This window comes from Triturus cristatus, chromosome 10 (genome assembly GCF_964204655.1).
Source record: "Triturus cristatus chromosome 10, aTriCri1.1, whole genome shotgun sequence".
NCBI classification, from domain to species: domain Eukaryota; kingdom Metazoa; phylum Chordata; class Amphibia; order Caudata; family Salamandridae; genus Triturus; species Triturus cristatus.
In genome coordinates, this window is record NC_140593.1 from 1,201,887,938 (window position 1) to 1,201,902,449 (window position 14,512).

At 46.7% G+C, this 14,512-nt stretch overlaps 1 long non-coding RNA gene across 1 annotated transcript in view; it reads right to left on the bottom strand.

The window, feature by feature from the left end:
* The window catches only part of LOC146797052 (uncharacterized), a 31,261-nt gene extending 17,036 nt beyond the window's left edge, over positions 1–14,225 (bottom strand). Inside the window, exon 1 of the long non-coding RNA XR_014969679.1 lies at positions 14,050–14,225. This is a non-coding gene — a long non-coding RNA (uncharacterized LOC146797052). The remainder of the gene's footprint in view (positions 1–14,049) is intronic.
* Positions 14,226–14,512: the final 287 nt, after the last annotated feature.

Below are 14,512 nucleotides of genomic sequence, written 5' to 3' on the forward strand. Positions count from 1 at the left end.
GAGCACCACCCCAGACAGGCCTTAGTGTATTGGGGCAGGGAGGGATGAATGAAACGAGACACTGCCTGGGGCACACAAGGTGTCCCATGCATAGTCCAGTTCAAACCGGTGCTGGGGCACACCAGCCCCAGTCCTGGCACGAAACTGGACAAAGGAAAGGGGGTGTAACCATCCCCCTCCCAGGTCCCACCCATATGGCGTGACCTAGCAGGCAACCCAGCCCCCCAGATTGGTATAAGAGTGGTAGCTGGGCCCCAGGATATTAAATTATCCTGAACCTGCATCTTGAACAGAAACTCTGGACCTTCGACATTCAACGAAAGAAGAAGACTGAAGAATCTCCCTTGTGGCCAAGGAGTGGCTACCCTGTGCAAACAGGCACCATCAAGAGACTTACCCTTTGCTTTGCTGAAGTTCTACGAGGGACCGACTGCAGAGCCCGACCAGAGCCTTGACTTCCAGACTTCTCCGACCCTGATCCACATCCACAGCCGAGCTGAGATCCGTGGAGGTGACAAGAGACGTGGGACCGGCTACCTGGGAAAAGTGGCGAGTATCTTCCAGCGCAGCTTCTGAGGTACCCTCGAAGTTGTGCACCGGGGATTGAGAAGCCCCAACCCCAAGCACCATCTGCACCGAAGATCAGCCCCCCACACTCCACGAGTCCTGTGTGGGGCCCTTCTGCATTTTCCTGCTTGCCGCGTCTGTCCGGTTGCTTGCCCGTTGGCTAGCGGCCTTTGTGACGACACACCTTTAAATCTTCACTGCTGGTTTGGCTCCTCCAGACTGGCTTCCGCTTCTCTGCAAAAGAGAAGCACCCCAGACCTTCCTGGTCTGCACCAGAAGCAAGTCCTCCATTCTTCGTGGGTTCCGCTTGCCAAGGCTTGGTGAGTCCTAACTCGACTTTGACGCCGCCGACAGCAAGAGCCTTCGTGGGACAGCTCGCCTCCTGGTCCTGGTCGTCCTCGACGTCTCCTGGGTCCCGTGGCTGCTGCGACAAGCTTCACCTCTCCACCTGCAATCTTCACGACATCGCCTGGTTCCTTCCTGGTTCCACGTGGTCACTGGCTAGTGACCTTGACTCTGTCCCTTCTGCTTGCAGGTACCCTTCCTTCTTGATCCCGGCCTTGGGATCCACCGGACACTCTGCACTGACTGCCTGTCAGCAACTTTCCTTCAGGCATCCATAGAAGCCCACGAAGAAACTCAACGCAAGTTCACACCTATGCACCCGCAGCCCGTGGGCTAGGTAACTTGGGTACTTCGGTGCTCACAAGGGTAGTAACTATCCTAGGGTCTAGTTTCCGAGTCTCGACTTTCTAGTTACTCCAGAAGTGTCCTAAAACTGCTTATTTCTAACTGCTAGTGATTCTATTGACTTTTACGCATTACGCATGAGTGTTTCCACTCTGCACCTGAGTGGGCCTCCCACTTCCTAACTGTTGGTAGTGTAGTGTAGCCCCAGCGATGGCCTAGGCCTATTCTATTTCCGTGACAGTGGTCCTTATACCACTGACTTAGTATATGGTTTGCGTGGCCCCTAGGACCTAACTGTATTACTTACCTGTGTGACTTAATGTATGCTTGAATAAGACTGTGTTGTACTTACCTCGAATCTCATAAAGAGTGCTGAGGGTTTGACTAGAATAAATACACTTTATTTTATATATATATCTGTTGTGGTGTCCTTTCATTTGGTATTCAAGTGATTATATATGGTATCACAGCTGGCTTCACATGCCATTCAGAGTTTAGCCTAAGACTGCTTTTGTCCATGCTACCACTAGGATAGCCGGTCTATAAGGTTGACTTTACAACCAATCACCATAAGGGTTGTTTGGACTGATATAAGGTGTACACTAGAACTAGTGACATCATACATCAGGCCAACTTCTCACAATATCTATTTTTCAAAATGACATTTAATGTTATGTTATGTTATGTTATTTGATTTTGTATAGCGCTCAGATGCCGCAGCAAAGAGGCGTCCTGGCGCTTTGGAGATAGGAAAACACAACATCACAGAAATAACCGGAGGGGAAGAGACTAGGCGATGGAGAATAGGAAGGTTTTTAAAGACTTCCTAAAAAGGAGCAGGTCCGGGATGGCACGAAGAGAAGCAGGCAGCGAGTTCCAAAGGGTGGCTGCCAACACCGAAAAGGAACGACCACCTATTCGCGCTTTCTTAAAACGCGGAACGATAGCTAAATTGGATCCTGCAGATCGGAGGGATCTGGAAGGAACATAATGAAGAACAGTCTGGGTGAGAATGGGAGGGGAGGCTAACTTGAGAATTTTAAAAGTTACGCAGAGTGCTTTAAACTTAATTCTCTGGCCTACTGGTAACCAGTGAAGATCTTGGATGGTATGACGAACAGAAGCAAACTTAGGAAGACCGACCAGCATTCTGGCCGCAGCATTTTGAACCCGCTGAAGGCGGGCTAGTTCTGCCTGATTAACACCCAGAAGCAGAGAGCTGGCATAATCCAGTCCGGTAAGAACCAGAGCTTGCACAATGATCTGTCTGGTGTCTGCGTCAAAAAATTTAAAAATGGGCCGAAGGCACTGCAAGGCACCGAAACAGGTGCCAGCTACACGTTTGGTATGGGGGGTGAAGGAAAGTTTATCGTCAATCCATACACCCAAATTTCTAACTTCAGCTACAGGAATGGGAACAGGACCCAACTCCAGTGGCCACCAATTGTCTCCCCATAGCCCAGTTTCCTTACCAAAGATGATAACCTCGGTCTTGGAGGCGTTGAGTTGGAGTCTATTTTCCGCCAACCAGCCTGCCACGGCCTTAAGAGCTGACTGAAAGGTAGAGGCATCCATAGTGGAGTCACCATTAAGTGCCACCGCCAGCTGCGTGTCATCGGCGTATGGCACCATGGTGAGACCAAAACTACGGGCTACCTCCGCCAATGGCTGAACATATAGATTAAATAAGGTAGGGCTGAGAGCCGAACCCTGCGGAAAACCCTGGGGAATGGGGCGAGGGGCAGAGACATAGGGCGGTAAAGATACCTTGAAGGTTCGATCCATAAGAAAGGAGCGAAACCATTCAAGAGCCAACTCTCCAACTCCTGCCTCCCCGAGACGCTGCAAAAGAATGTGGTGGGAGACCGTGTCAAAGGCGGCACTGAGATCCAATAGGATCAGTGCCGCCGTCTGACCCCGGTCCAGCAATTTCCTAATATGCTCCACCACCACCAGAAGAGCAGTCTCGGTACTGTGGCCCGCGCGAAAACCATTCTGAGATTTATCCAGTATATTGGCTTCCTGCAAATGAGAGGAGAGAATGCCATTCACGTGAGCCTCAGCTAATTTGGCCATCCAGGGGAGGAGGGAGATGGGACGGTAGTGTTCTAATTTAGCAGGGTCCAGGGAGGGTTTTTTAAGAATAGGTATGACGGTCGCCTGCTTCCAAGCAGTGGGGACACTACCAGTGCTAAGAGAGAGATTAATAAGGCTATGCATAGCCGGATAACAGCACTCAGCACATTCCCGAAACTGAGTAGGTCTCATAGGGTCATCAGGGGACCCAGATTTGACTTTGATTGTCAAAGCTTTGAACTCCTCTTGTGTAGGGCTGGGAATAACCTGTAGCCGCTTGGAGGTCAATGGGGCTCTGATATTCTCAGTGATGGAAAGATGTGAGAATGACCTGTAGATGGCATCGACCTTTTCAACAAAGAACGAGGCCAAATCCTCACAGTGAGCCATAGATGCTGGAAAAGTGGTGGCAATCTTTCTGCTAGTGAGGTCCTTACAAACCCTAAAGATAACCTTAGTCGGGTTCGTACTGTTCTTAATCTGCTGGGAGTAGAAGGCTGCCCTAGCTGTACATTTGGCCCGGTGGTACATTCTGGTGCAGGTCCTATAAGCTGATTTAAGGTCAGCATCATAGGTTCTGCGCCATGCGCGTTCCGCCTTTTTACAGGAAGATTTCATCAGCTTAAGGGATTCATTGTACCAAGGGCTGGAGGGGCTAGATCTAGTCTTACTCCACCTAGCAGGTATAAGAATATCCAATGAGTGGTTCAACCACTTACAGAAGCTGTCATAGCCAAGGGAGACTTCTTTAGGAGGATGAGGATGGTGCTTCATCAAAAGATGGTGAAAATGCTCTAAATTCAGGTTTCTCCAGGGGCGCTTGAGAATATCAGGAGTCTTATTCCTAAGGGGAGGAATATTAGTGGCAATATGCGTCTCGATCAAATATTGATCGGTCCAGGCCATAGGCTTGGGCTGGAGCACTGAAATATTAGTCAAGATATTCGTCACAAAGGGGTCAAGCAAATGTCCGCCAATATGAGTAGGTGATTCTACCAATTGGAATAAATGAAAAGCTTCAAGAGCAGCCAAAAAACTGTGCACCGAATTGGAGAATGGAGCATCCATATGCAAGTTAAGATCGCCAATGATCGTAAAATTGGCTGTTTTCAAGACAATAGAGGAGACCACCTCCAGAAGACTGAGACGGAAAGCGCTCTCGGGACCAGGAGGCCTGTAAATTAATAGTCCCGAGAGAGTAAAATGAGGATTTACAGTGATGTTAAAATGCGCGCTCTCACATCCAGCTATAGTGGTCGGATTCCAGGCACACGGATAACATGTTTTAACTGCAACCGCAATGCCTCCGCCTCTAGCGTGACGATGAAGCGAGTGCATAATATATCCCGCTGGGAGGGCTAGATTTATAACCGCCATAGACTGGTCATGAAGCCAAGTTTCAGTACAAAAAAAGATATCTGGGTTCTCATCAGTAATCAAAGAAAATACTTCGTGAGAATGAGAGGCCAACGATCTCACATTCAGGTGAAAAATTTTGAGGGCAGGATGGATGACTGAGCTCGAAACAGAATCAGACCTATAAGCCCTAGAGGCTATGGGTTGGCGACTCACTATAGGCAATGGAGTCAATAATTTGAAGGAACAAGTAGGACATTGATATGGTCCACTTAATGGATCCAAGGCACCATAGTGGCAACCACTTACCCCACCACGCAGCCGACGCAGGTCTCCGGCAGCTATCATCCTGAAACGACCAGAGTGCCCTGCCCTAGCCCTGCCTTAGCGCTGACGGGCGCAGACGGGCAGGACTCTGGCGAGACTCAGGCGTAGGGAAGGCGTGACCGCTGCGTGTGACCGCTTAGCTTCAAGCGAGCATTAAGTAGGTGCGTGGCGGCGAACAACGCTAGAGCGCTAACCCCCAAGAAGGGAATTGCCTTCCCGATATGGCGTCGTCCCGTGTCACGTGACCCAGAAGCCCCGGAACCCGGACCCGCAAAAGAGCGGTGATATTACTCCAATTATGTGCGGTAAGGGGCGGGGAGGGTCGCAGCAACAGGATAAAAGCAGGGGAAATGTAAGTAAATCAACATAAATACAAAATAGGGCAGTTTAAAAGATAGCGCGAGCCACAATACAGCGCTTGTCCCAGTAACGCTGCAAGCGCGGTGGTCAACTTCTCCAGGCTGACCCCGTGTCCAAGCTCACCTTAAGTAGGTGCGTGGCGGCGAACAACGCTAGAGCGCTAACCCCCAAGAAGGGAATTGCCTTCCCGATATGGCGTCGTCCCGTGTCACGTGACCCAGAAGCCCCGGAACCCGGACCCGGACATTTAATCATTGTTTGGGTCACAATAATATCTTGTTCAATTCAATAATACATGGGTCAGATGTTAGTCAAATTCATGCTTGCCCAATGCATTTCGGGCCTCTTTGCGGCCCTTCTTGGCTTGGGTCAACCATCGAAGGAGATTTATGAGGTCACAAATAACGTTTACTGTCATGATTTAGGCCTTTATATAGTCTGGAAAATCATGCCCACCAAAGTTTCACACGCCATGTTTCGGTTTCATGCTCCATGCACATGACGTCCTGGTAGGCCTTCGTAGTTGCTTCTCCAATTGGACCTCTCCTCTTCACCAACAATATCCATAGGTGACTCCTCTATCTATATCACTCCTGAATGGTTCATATTTTAGCCACATGTTCTTCCTATAATATTTGGGGTAGGGTGTGGTATAACAATTTTGTAAGCCTTTCGGTCATCAACGCCACGTGGTGCCATACAGCTGAGTTTGGTATTGTGTGGATGGGAGCGCTTAAACACACCTGTGACGTGAACGTTACTTCTACACATTAAGTCAAGCACTTGCTACAGATGCTCCAACAGAGAGAAAAGCACTCCCCATAGGTGTACCTTCTTCGCTGGTTTTGTAGGAGTTGCAAAGTCCTGACTTGGAAGTGCCTATGATATGCCTGGCGCTCTCCTGACCAGATGTGCAAAGATCAGAAAAATTGAAATTAGTTGAAAAATAAACAAGCATTGGCATAGCAATAGGTCTCGCTTTTGGGACCTTATAAGTGTTTAGCCATGCAACAGTTGATGTTGTTGCACCAAGGATATTGTGCTGCATAACTAAGTACTTAAAAGGTCCCAAAAGCGAGACCTATTGGCTATGCCAATGCTTGTTAAAATTGTTATTACTGCCTGAAAAAGCCAAGTGTCTGAAAGCTCATAAAATCAGAAAAATTTAGATCACTTCCTTCTGTGACCATTTTCGCACATGCCCACATTAGAAATTGTACCAGTCAAAAGCCTCGCTTTCAGCCTCACTTTCTCTTTAAAATGTCAGACGCCACCACAGGAAGATGCAACATAAGCTGAAACTGCAGTGGAGGCTGCAGGCATCGGTGCTGCTCTAATGCCCACTACCACCTCCGTGGCTCACTGTCCTTAAACATTCGCTCATAAGGAAGTGGGTTCTTCTGATAAATTTTGTTTGTGTGTAGGTTTCAATTAAATACCTGCGGTCTCTAGTGGAAGCCTGTTTGACAGCATTTACTACATTAGTCTCTTCTGGGCATTTAGAGCAGTGCAAAGTCATACCTCGGAGGAAGAGCAAACGTTGGTTATGAATCTGATAAAATTGGTAAAAGCGGTGTCGGATTTGGACAAAGAAAAGGCCACAGACACCATCATAAAACTGGCCCCCATTAGTGATTTCAAGCTATTCGTTCGACAGCTAAAAAAAGTTGCCCATGTTTGTAAATTGGTGCCGTTTTGTACTTGTAAAAGACACATTGCATAATTGTTCTACCAGGTGTGGGAGACCTTGCAGGCATATATGTGCGCATGCTGTCTGCAAGCAGGGGAATTCAACAATAAATAGGTCTCGCATTTGCAAAACTTTGACCTTTTGGTATTGTAAATGGCAATGCCTTTTATTAGTGCATGTTTTGAAACACATAAATAAAAGGCATTGTCATGTACAATGCCAATAGCACAAAATCTCTCAAAAGCGAGACCTAAGGCATAACAAATGCTTGGAGGGGGGTAACACAAACAATGGCAGAGTGAGAGGTGGGGTGAAGAATTAACACAGACAATGGGAGGGTGATGGGAAAGAAGGATAAACAAAAGAAGCAGCACAGGCAGGAAGAAGGAAAGAAGCAGCAGCAACACTGACACTGAGATAGGAGGAGGACACGGGGTGAGGCCGCCTTTAAAGTGGACTTGACAAACACTGCGATTCTGTGGGAAATATTATTTGAACAACACTAACTGGAATAGCTGCCCCTCAATCTTTATGTTGAAAAGAGATGTTAAACCCAAAAGGAAGCAACAAATGCAGATTAAAAGTGACATAAAAATGGACACAGACTGGTTGATAATACCGCACCGGAAGCCGTTAAGTCAAAGCTGGCCCATGATGTGCACGGCTACGTTGGCCCCTCGTTTCTTGTGCACAACTTCCTGTTTACTAAAGCATAGCCACCATTGTCTCATCAGGTACAAGTATAAGCTCTGTTTACAAAGCACACACTTCAAAGCAGTTTTAACCCAGTACCAAGAGGAATAACAAAGTAAAGAAGAAAACGCTACCTGAGTGTTAGAAAGAACTGGATACAAACAGTGTTCTGGGAGGAGGTATCATTCTAGGTAGATGTGTGAGCTGAGCTCCATCTTTCACAAAGAAAGTAGAGGTTAGCTTGTTTCTAGGTCTTTCACTTAGTTTACCATATTGGGATAGGGTATTTATTAAACATGCAGCGCCGACAGAACGGTTAAAGAATTCTGTTTTAATCTAATAATTGAACACAACTGCGACGCCCACATACCTGCACAGTGGGGAAAAACGGACATGCTTTGAAAAATCCTACATCTGAACACAACACTGCACAACTTTGCACTTTCACCAGGAAGTGTGATTTGCCCCCAGTCTGTTTCTGTCACTGTGGAAGACTAAAAGCAATGTGTATGTATGATGGTCATTTAGGTAGGTTTCACAGCTGTAATTGGGCAAGATGAAAACTAGGCCGGCTAAAAAGTGCACTCTTGTGCAGGGCCCGTGGGTCAAGGCACTGGGGTCAGCAAAGGGGTAGGCTGATATGCGTGGAAGGGAGTGTTATGTTGTTGTCTGTCGTACAAAGTGTTAAACGGGACACTTCGGAAGTAAATTGAGAACAACAAAAAACGGCAGACAGAATAAGGAGGTATAACATGTTAAATGAGACACATTGGAAGTAAATTGAGAACAACAAAAAAAGGCAGACCGAATACGGAGGCACAAGTCATCTGCAGTTCACAGGCGTTAACAAGTATTCACGACATATTAGCAAAGCAAAGGGCAGCGCTTGAGGTGCTGACAATGCATGATGCATGGTTACCCAGTGCATGCTTTGGGCTTTAAACTCTTGACATGCTCCCTTTAAACAAGGTGTCGAAATCACACTGTACACAATTGCCGCAAGGCTGCGACGTGCATTTATTTCAGTTTGTTAGATGCCTTTACAATGAAGGTGTTTGAGCCGTGCGGACCAAAAGTTCAAAATAAAGTGGGCTCAAGTATTGTCTGTTTGTGAGGCCTGTTGCCGGGAGCCCCCTGCTCAGTGATGTTTTGAAATAAAACATGGTTCTGTTTTTCAAACTTGAAAGCTGGTGCCGTGCTAAAACACAGCGTGGCGCCAGTGTACTTAAAACAGATGTGCGGCTAAAGTATTGCCTGTTTCTGAGGTCTGCGGCTAGGAGCCCCTGCTCGGTGAGGTTTTAAATAAAACAAGGCTCGTGTTTTCCTAACTTAAAAGCTCTGTGGTGGGGGGAGGGGCGGAGCGAGGCGCTTGGGAGAGCAAGGAAAGGGTGCCGCGAGGAATGCACATAATAAATACATTTTAAAAAGCAATGGCCGCGCGAAAGTGAAAGGAAAAAAAAAGCTGACGAAAGCCAGATGGCAGCTGTGCACGGCACGCGCGCTTGTGCGCATAACAGCAAGCTGGTGGCCCGCTAAAGCCTCTAGGTAACACTTTCAAAACCCGCTTACTAAATGTCTCGGTTGAGACAGCGCATGCGCTGGCTCAGGCGAGACCTAAAAAGGAGTAGTACACTTAAGTCAAACTCATAAGAATCAAAACTAAAAATGCAGAAAACCATTTGAAAAGAGTTTAGTGCTCTCTCTAGGATACAACAAACAATAACATGATTACTACAAGTTAATAGAAGAGCCAGCTATGGCTGGGGGTAAAATGTCCCACATACTTTGTACAATCACTCAACCCTTAACATCTAGCTAATTGCGTTTTCAATCTTATTCTGCCACAAAGCTAATTTCTTATTTAACATTTTTCTGAACGATATACTCTCAAACCTGTTTAAACTTTTTTTAAATGGAATATTAAATTCTGAACAATGCCTGTGCTTGGCGGCACTCGAGGCTTCATACTTTTGTCTTAGATTTAGAGTATGTTATTTTGGGGGCAGGTAGGGAGAGAGTAGCACTTGGAGTTTTTGGCATTATGTTTCTTAGTTATTTTGTGTCTGATGGTGGTTTTAAGAGGGGCGTTGTCCCAATTTTCTTTTTGGACAATGAATGATTGTTTTGCTATTATGAAGGTGCTTTATGATAAGGGGATCCGAGATGCTGCTTGGTGGGGGCAGCATTTGCAGGGACCAGGTGGAAAGGATTGCCTCCCGCCACCATTTTAAAAGTACTGGAGAGCTTTGGTACTCTACTTTGTGTATCTCTGCAAAAACTTCTCACCAAAGAGTTTGATTTATTTGTTACTTCATTTTCTTTTACTGTTGGACTGAAAGTTCCTGGCATGGTGCCCAAGTGGCAACCTGCTCCAGGTTTTATCATTCTCGCAGACCTGGTATGTTTTCTTGTGTAGGAGACTCGTGTCAAGAGTCTCTACATCATTTTAGCATTGCTTACCAACAGTGCGGGACTCTGTTGAGGGATACCGGACGTGACCCTCCTTTTAACTTTGGTGACTACTGCGCCCATGACCAGGCCATAAACCTACTAAAGTAATAGAGGGATGGAGGCCTTTTTACTTGCACCACAATGGGAAGCTCTTCATTGTAAATCACTGTAGAAGGTCAAGGATGGATCCCTGGTTGCAGGTAGTGTGCCCAAGAGTGCTTGAGTCCAACAGGAGTGCCCCCCGCCCCCTTATTAATGCAGCCCCAAAGTTAAAGGGTGCTCCTTCTCCGTGCATGTTGCCCCCCTTGCACCTCCCCTCTGATTCTGGTCTCCTTATAAAAATCATTGTAAAGGCAAGCGCAGCAGGAAGGTTCCTTTTGTGCCCACCTCATCAGGACCATGTCAGTTCTTGGAGGTTAGTCTGTTGCCTAACCAGAGCAACACCTAAACAATGGGGGACTCCAATGGTAGGACCACAATACTGCACACTTCACACAATGAGGTGGGCCCCCTGCTCATCCCCTACATCCTGTCTTACTCGGCTGGCGAAAGAAGATCCCAACCAAAGGTGCTGCAATGGCCATAGGTTGTTCTGGATTCCATGACCCTCCCAACGAGTGATCGGTCCTCTGTGGCTGGTTGCTGTTGTGCACCTGAAAGGAAAAGCCTCTTTGTGATTGACACTCATCGTCCATAAAGTTTTGGTGCTCACATTAGTCAGAGTGCAACTCTGAATGACTGTATATACGCTGACCTGTCTGGCTTATTAAGTGTTCACCTTTTATCGGAAGTTCAGCACGTATGCGTAGAGGAAAGCTGGGACCAGAGACAGAATACTTGGACTGGAATAAAACTCTGCTACTGTTAACTAAAGGATGAGAAAGGAGACAAAGCGTCCTGTGTGAAGAGAACCTTTTTCGCATTAGGACAGACCACGAGTTTGCTAATCTGGAGCATAGCAGCGAGAAGCTTGGGAACCATGTCTGCTGAGACTGTGGGCCAGATGAACTGCCCAACCCACCAGATTGTGACACCAAAGAGGTTGAGGTCCGTGTTCTCTGCTGCTGCTACACCAGCAGCTCTCCAGGAGCAGCTGAAGAAGAGTGCAAGACCTTTGTGGCTAAGCCCTCCACTGCATCTGTGACTTTCTCAATGGAGAAGAAACACATGAGGCCGCTGTCCCTTTGCTGGACACTTAATCTGTAATTTCTCTGATCCAGGAAAAGAAGAGCAAGAGGCCTGTGTGCCGGTGCCCACTGCTGCATCTTCGACTTCACTGGCTCGGCTTAAGAAGAGCAGAACCCCTGTGCCTGCCACTACATCTGCAAATTTGGCAACACCCTGCAAGAAGCCTGTGTGGCCTCTGTGTTTGTGCCACCACTGTATCTGAGATTTTCCGGTAAGCAGCTGAGATGGCATGCGAGGCCTGTGTACTTTGCCTTCACCTGCGGTTCCCTAAACTGTGGCAATGAAGAAAAGCACTAGTCTTTTCTGCCCCAAGACCATTGCCTCATAAATGTTTCCGGTGTGGCGCTGACTATGATTGCCCAACTGTCTACATAAGCAAGGCCGACTACAGCCTTATCGTCACCTTTCTGAATTTCTTAGAGGAGAAGCGGGTGGGCTCTGCGTGCCCCCATCTACCTGCCAACCACTGTTTTCTTTCAAATGGCAGCCCATATCACAGGATACCTGAGCTTTGCTCATACAGAACCTGAGGTACCATGTTTTTGAGTTCTAGGATGAAAGTATGTCCGCTCATCGCAAACTTAGTACGTTATTTAACAGTGTGTCTCTGATTAGCAAAGCCCTATGTTGGCTGTATCCTTTCAAAGTAAGACTTGAATCCACATGCAGACCCTCCTAAAGCTAGATTGTCACAACTATATCTCGCGCCCTCACCTTGCACTGCTTCTACCCCCGCATATTACAACACTCATGGCACGTTCAATGACTGCATTGATATCATCCTTAATGACATCTAAAATTACATCATTGATAACAACACTGCATGGCCAGGACATGAGTTCTCTTTACTTGAAATAATTATAATTGGTTGATTTCTGTGGTTTTGTTATTTTAAAACATGGTTTTAACTGACATTTTCACCTAACTATAATGTCCCTTTAACCTTTGGTTTTTGTGTGTGTATCTGTCTGTCTTGCATAAGGCAGTGAAAGGGCTTCTGGTGTCCTACAAATCACTGCATGCCCCTCCAAGAAACTCTCCTAAAAATCACTGCATGCCTCTCCATGGGACTCTCCTAAAAATCACTGCATGCCACTCCAAATGCCAGAGGAAATATGACCACTTCACACCCACCAGGATAGAACTCCAAGTGCTCCCCTTGCCGGTCTGCACCATTCTCAAAACCAGAAACATCATCTACAAAGCAGTCACGCAGCCTATCTGGCTGCTAAGCTCACCATCTCCAGTGACTTTTTGACACTACTGCAACCAGGACACCATCAGACTGGAGACAGATACGTTTACAAATGAGAAAACAAGGCAACAGACCTTCTCCATCTCTGCGCTCAGGATATGGAATGACATTTCCTTATCCAACAGGACCACCAGAACCGTGCTCCATTTTAGGGGAGAGCTGAAGACTTACTCCTTTAAAGAGCGCTCATCGCTAAACAATAATAGCCCACTTCCCCTCTCACAATCTCGACACTCGTTGACAGTATCTTTGTCTTTGACCTTGTACAGTGCTGTCCTGCCTTTTGTGTAGATTCACGGTTTACGAATATCACATACAAACCAAACATAATATCAATGTGAGTTGGAAATAAAAATGACAACTTCTTTGACTATCAAATACTATTGTCTGTGCTTCGCTTCTGTTACTCCGTTAAAAAGATCTGTTTTAACACTGTAGCGCTGGTTAGGGCAGTGGAATAAGTACCCTCTAAAACATTCCTCAAATACCAAGTTTCTCACTTGTCTTTTTCTCTTTCACCAGACATACCTGAGCTCAAAAGTAAATAGCTGCAGGTCAAATTCCAAAAGAATTTTAAACATCATCTTATTTATAGAGTTTAAAATGCAATGGATTTACAGATTTTCAAAGTTGAAATCCAAAATCTTGTTACTCTGTGCCAAAAATCATACATGCCAACATTTCAGAAGCGGACAGGGGAGATTTAAAAAAAATAATTGGGAGAATGTATGTTCCCCTATGACTTGTATTGAAGCAGAAGCAATCAGTCGGGAGAGACAAAATAAAGTCATTTTTTAAAACGGGAGTTTCCCGCCTGAGTCGGGTCTTTTGGCATGTATGCAAAATGTAACTTTGACCTTCAACTTTGAAACTATATTTGAAAACTCGTTGCATTTGAAACGCTATAAATACATTGTTTTTTATATATTTTTTTGTATTGGCCAGCAACGATTGACTTTTGAGCTCAGATACCTGGGGTCAAAGGGGGAAAGCCAAGTGAGAAACTTGGCATTTAAAGACTAAATGACCACTTATTGCGAGTGGTTCCTTCATAAAACAATTTCTGCATGATTTAGTTTGCATTTGGACATGTGTTCCTTATTCACACTAGTGGAAGAAAAGGCAAACCCTTTTGCAACACAATCCCATCCACGCCTGCCCCAGCTAACTTGTTCCTAGGGGCGAGTCGCATGAGACGCCCACGTATGACGTCAGCGGAAGCGAACAAACCTAACAAACGCCCGCGTATGACGTTATCGGAAGCGAACCATCCTAACAAACGCTGAAGTATTTTGGCCCTCACAGGACACCCTCCGTGACGCATGTCATTAACATGGTCGCCCTGTGCAGCTCGTTACCCGCCCCACACTGCCCGAGGCCCACGGCAGCGGCCTACCTTTCGCTCCTGGCATCTTGGCTCTCTCGGGGGGCGTCAGGGGTGGAGGGAAGCGGCTGCACGGCTGTGGGAGGCGGCGGACAGAGGCGCATTTATGTGCCCGGCCTTGAACACACCACTCCGAGAAGGGGCTGTTCTGGAAACGCGGCCCTGAAAGCGGGGCCTGCTCTGCAATGGAGAGGGCACCGTCAGCGCTTGCTGGGCCCCTGGGCATGTGCTGACCACCGGCCAAACGGCACCGCTGATGCCGCTCTCCAAACAATTCATCTGCCAACTCAGAGAGCTTGCGGCTCTGCTAAGAAAAGTCTTTCAGCACAATCAACACAGCACTGTTAAATGTATGAGTGTTGTGTTTTATTGAATTGGGTGACAGTAGAACCTGTTATTTACAACTCTTAGGAGTAACAGTAGTGAGGTACGAAGTACTGCATCAAAAATACAATCTCATTAAGGATGCAAAAAA